The sequence below is a fragment of the Vespula pensylvanica genome, chromosome 20, assembly GCF_014466175.1.
Source record: "Vespula pensylvanica isolate Volc-1 chromosome 20, ASM1446617v1, whole genome shotgun sequence".
In the NCBI taxonomy this organism is placed as follows: domain Eukaryota; kingdom Metazoa; phylum Arthropoda; class Insecta; order Hymenoptera; family Vespidae; genus Vespula; species Vespula pensylvanica.
This window is the reverse complement of record NC_057704.1, coordinates 2,463,585-2,469,584: the sequence shown is the minus strand read 5'-3', so window position 1 is coordinate 2,469,584 and position 6,000 is coordinate 2,463,585.

Here is a 6,000-nt window from a genome sequence, read left to right as displayed (position 1 = left end):
CATACAATACATACATACATACACATATATGTACATACGTATTATGTGTTACGTATATTATATAACGTATATATCGGAATTTGATATTTGTAGAAACGAAGAGAATAACGGAGAGAAGAGAACGAAAATTAAAGGCCGCTAATATAAAACCGAGAGACCGAGATAAATATTTAGTAATCACGATGCGCACGGCCTCAAAAGCCAGAAGTAGCCTATTATTTATTGAGTAATCGTCCGCGAATATAAGAGTTGAGCAAGTTTTACGGGTTATCAATGCCCCCCTTAAGCGTACCAAATAAATGATTAATCGTACCAAGTAATCTAATTAAATTTACTAAAGATTAATTAAATACGGAGACAGAGAGATAGAGAATTGGGGGGGAGGGGTTGGGGAATGGGGAATATAAGGGATGGGGAATGATGGAGAAGCTAAAAGAGGGAAGGAGGGAATCATCTTCGAGTTACATAAGAATTTGTCAATGCGATGGGTATATAATCCACCGACCATCGTATTCTCTCGAATGAGAATCGAAATCGAAATCGAAATCGAAATCGAAATCGAAATCGAAATTAAAATTAAAATCGAAATCGAAATCGAAATCGACGCGACGTTCGTTGGGATTTCCTCTTTTAAGCGACGATATTATTATATTTATTTTATTTTATCACATGCCATCGCGACTCTTTGTTTCTACTTGAAGAAAAAAAATTAAAAAAAGAAAAAAAAAGAAGGAAAGAGAAACTAAATTAGCTTGTGTTTAGAGTTCGAACGGCAAAAAACGGCAGGCTATATTCGCATGGACTTCGCGATGATTCTCGTAAGATTTATTGAGCCTTTTTCTTTTTCTTTTTTTTTTTTTTCTTCTTTTTTATACGGCCAAAGAGTTGCGCCTTGAGACGTTGCGTGCATTGCGATGTAACTGTTTCGTACTCGACTAAGTTATCGTTTAACGTTTTCCAATAATAGAGATCGAACGTTCGAAATTCTAATTCTTGTTCTAAGTGCTCGCTCTTTATTTCTGCAATTACGGTGCACCGATCGCGTAGAAAACATTTATTTTTTCTAAGCAATTTTTACTTTTTCTTCTTCTTTTTTTGCTTTTCTTAAACGTTCTCATTTCGTCGCGAAAAATCAAATAAGGAATTGCGATGGCTAAAGAATTAGAAGAAAAAGATATACGAGAAAATACGAAGCAGTTTATAAATTGCCTTTTTCGGTTATTTCGGGTTCTTCTAAAGATCCCCCCGTCTAAACCGAAACGCGTCTCGTTGGCTAAATAAAGTTATTACCTCGACGTTAATGAAGATATTTCAGAGAAATGCTCGCGTCGGGTAAGAAAAATAAAAATGAAAAAAAATATAATAAAAATGAAGAAAATAAGTAAATAAATAAATAAATAAATAAATAAATAAATAAATAAATTCGCGATATTAAAGTCCCATCACAATCGAAATATTTTTGTTCTTTTTTCTTATTATCTTTAAATGACAGTCGCGAAATAATCAATTGAAATTAAGTTTCGTCACTCTAATAAATCTCAAAATAGTAACACACCGTTAGAAAAGAAATATATATATGTATATGTATATGTATATGTATATGTATATGTATATGTATATGTATATATACGCATTGCGGATCGTTAAATCGTTTAAATTTTTATATGACCCAAATATGATTTCAATTTGACAACTCTGATTAGCCGATAAATACAGCGAATAATAATGTTAAGAACAAATATGTCTATATATTATGTGTATACATACATACATACATACATACATACATAAATACATACATACATGCACACATACATACACACATGCATGCATATATGCATACATATATACATACATACATACATACATACATACATACATACATACATACATACATACATATATATATATATATCATATCATAAATCGAATATCGTTTATCCATTATAAAAAAAAAAAACTATCTTCTTTAAAACACTTGATATCTTGCGCTTTAATAAATACATAATTCCTATACCATATCACGTATACACACCGTTTACATATGAAAAATACTGCCACATACGCTGCGTCTTCTAGACGAAAAAACATGTTTTTTTCAGGTTTCTTAAAATTATCGAACAAGAAATGTTGCACACATTTCGCGTTATAAAGTAAATTGTAAATTTCCAATGTAAATTTATGTAATCTTTTGTTCTTTCTTTTTTTTTTCTTTTCCCTCTCTTTTTTCTCTTTTTATGTATGTATTTATTTATTTATTTATTTATTTATTTTTTACTACTCGTAAATTTCACATGCGTACATCCTAAGTATGTGTCTATGTGTGCGCCTGTGTTTGTTTCTTTTTTTCTAAATAACGTGACGTAATGCGTAATATCAATACGAACCGATAGACCTTTTTTCCATGATGATAATCCTTAAAAATAGATATAGTTTATATTCGACGTCCATTCGTAATATCCGCAATATCATTTGTGCTTGACGAAATTCTAATGAAATTAATAATAGATATTATAATACTACTTCATCCATCTTCGTTTTCATTAAATGTGTAAGGTATATACGAAGTAAAGACTTTGTTCGATTGAGCGCCTCTAAATATGAAAGACTTCTGCTTATTAGAATAAAGGAAAGAAGGAAAAAGAAAAAAAAGAAAAAAAAAAATAAATACCACAAATCTAATTCGTCAATATAAAGTCCTAAAATCAACGACGGATCCGCAAAGTCCACTCTAGAATGCGCAAACATTTTTGTATAGTATAGTATACTTAACAACAACTATCCTAATTCACATTTTGTACATTTGTAATCCGAATGTGTTTTATGCATGCAGGGATTTGAATGGAGTGTATTCCCTATCAGAATTACGACAAACTTCAGGAAAAGAGAGAGAGCGTCACTCGTGCGAAAGAAACAAGACGATTCTAGAAATACGCGTTTCTGCTTGGCGTCACTCATTGATTCAAATTATAAAAAGACGAAAAAAAAAAAAGAAAAAATGCAAAAGGCATGGCGTTACGAACAACTGTTGTTAACTGTTTACAAAGAAAACAGTAACCTTGACTGTTCGCGAAATATAAATTTATTATTAATATCGGCTTTCGCTTCGATCGATCGTATAAATCAAAAAAAAATAAATAAATAAAAAAATAAAAAAAAGAAAAAGAAAAAATGAAAAAAAAAAAAGACAGAAAAATAATCCAAAGGATACATGTGTACATATATATATATATATATAATTTCAAAAAAAAATTATATATATAATATATAGAAAATTGTAACGAAAGAAGATATGAACCCTCGAAATGTGTGTTACCAAAAAGAGAGAAAGAAAGAGAGAGAGAGAGAGAGAGAGAGAGACAGAGAGAGAGAAAGAGAGAGAAAGAAAAGCATCCTTGAAAAGCGCCGAAATTAATGAAAAGAAAAAAAAGAAAACAGAAAAAAAAAAGCTACGAAAAAAAATTTGTCACGTTGATCTTTTAAAGAGAAACGTTATTAGCGATCCGTTAAACTTTAATACGATTTTCTTCACGAAAATTAATAAAAGGTCGATGTTATACGTGTTGATATCAGTATATAAACACATAAGAAAAATAGATAAATAAAAAAATATATATATAAATATAAATATAAATATATATTATATATATATACATATATATATATATAATATATAACAGAGTTATATATATATAAATTGAGAAAGAAAGTACGGTTGTAAAAGGAGTGGACGAAACTCGATAAACAGATAACTATCAGATAATGAAAAACTTGTTGTTGGGATGAATTGATATTATGAATTATAATTATTATAAACGATTACATACATAAATATATACATAAACTATAAATAACACTGTTTGTTCGTTAGATGAAACAAAAATAATAAAGCTCTATCTCTCCGTGTAGACGTGTTTTTAATGTTCAGCTTGTTCAGCAAATTAATATGTACATGTACCGAATAAAAAAAAAAAAAAAAAGAAAAAAACGAAAAACCAAACAAAAAAAAAGTCAAAAAAAGAAAAAGAGAAATAATAAGTCGTGTTCAAAGCTGCAATCGGATTAAATAAATCAATAAATAAATAAATAAGTAAAGAAAGAAAAAAAAATCCGTATTAGACCAATCGGAAAACCAAAGGAAATTAAATTTAAAACTACGTTAAAACGATCTGCCGAATTTTCGTGTTCGTGTAATAAAAATGTTATATCATTTCGGAAGTTATTCTTCGATTCGTTAGATCGAATTAAAAAGTGAAAAAGGGATTAAATATTCAGACTTTCTACAGGAGGTCAAGAAAAAAAAGAAGGAAAAAGTTTTCAAAAAAAAAAAAAAAAAAAAAAGAATTTTAAGGCTCGCTGCGATGTAACGGGATAACGATAAAAATGATAAATTAAACGAATGAACGAACGAACGAACGAACGAACGAACGAATGAAAAAAAAGTACCGAAAAATATCTTTAGCCGGGAAATATGATCGCGCGAAATTTTTCTTTCCTTATTATTTCTTATTTTTCGTATAAACGAATTAATAATATCGAATTAATAATGTCGCCCGATCGCGTAAACGAGACACATGACGATATTCGTGTTCATATAATATTTATTTTCACAATAGAATTTTTATGAGATTAGTAAAGTTATTTCCTAAGCTTCTTCACGCAAAAGTCCACCAACTACCAACCCCTCCCTCCCCCATCACGCTTTGTATGTTTGACGATAATCGTAGTTGGATTCTATGAAACCGACGAACAAAAGCATGCTTTTTTCACAAATTTTTGCAAGCGAGAAACCAAAAAAAAAAAAGAGAATGATTCATCGGCGATCTGTCTATTAAACTACGACGATTGCTAATGTTAACAAAAGCTTCTTTTTATATACTGAAAGTATTTCGTTTTCATTATTTACCAGTAATATTTCTTTATAATCATTATATTTTTCAACGCAATGTTAATAATAATTATATATAAAGGAAAAAATTTATATATATACACACACACATATATATACGTAGTTTTTTTTTTTTTTTTTCATTTTAACTCGTATATACGAGTACTTTCTTCTTTTTTTTTTTGTTCTTTTTTTTTTAATAAGTTCGAAGATGTATCTGAACGTAAAACTGAAACGATGGAATCTTTCCATTGTATCGAGATTAGAAAGTTAAATAGAATTGAAATTGTCAATGAACGAAGCGTGATTATATTGGAAATTGATCATTGATTTATATTTATGTAATAATCTAATAAATATTTCTCAACGGATTTTATAATCTGATTTAATCGTAATACACCTTTGAATAGCCAAGAAAACAACAACTACGAAACTATCATCGGACCGTAAGTATATAATTAACTTTAAAAAACAAACTTATTGTTGTGCTACGTTAAAAACGTAATGCCATAATCGTTTTAACATAATTTGTAAAAAAAAGCTTTCTAAAATCTAATTCTAAATAAATATAAAGAAAAAAATTCATCTAAGCCTTTATCCATATTTAAATTATTTACAAATATAAAGATTGAACTATTGAACGTTCCTTCGTAGAAACGATTATTATAATTATTACAAAAAATTCATGCGTAGTTTCGCATGTAATGCAATATCTTCCTGTTTATTTTTTATTAAAACCGACTAAATAAATATTCATGAATACTCCATCAAAGTACAAAAATAATAATGAACAAGTAAAACGAAAAAAAAAAAAAAAAAACACTTATCTTATAGAAAAACTATCTATAAAAAATAAAAAATCATTCAAGAGTAAATCTCTTCTATTAATTAATAATTCTATAACCAATCAACACGTACGATTTGAACCTTTCACTCTCAACGTGATCATTCCAAAATGATCGTACTTAAAAGTTCACTTACTATTTAAGAAGTTCTGCGATGGCTCCAAAACACTCGTCCGCGATTTAGGTCGAAATTGAGGGTGGATGATTCGTAGTTGGTTGAAAATGAGGTAGGTCGACATCGAAGTTGGTTGAAATCCTCTTCGGTGA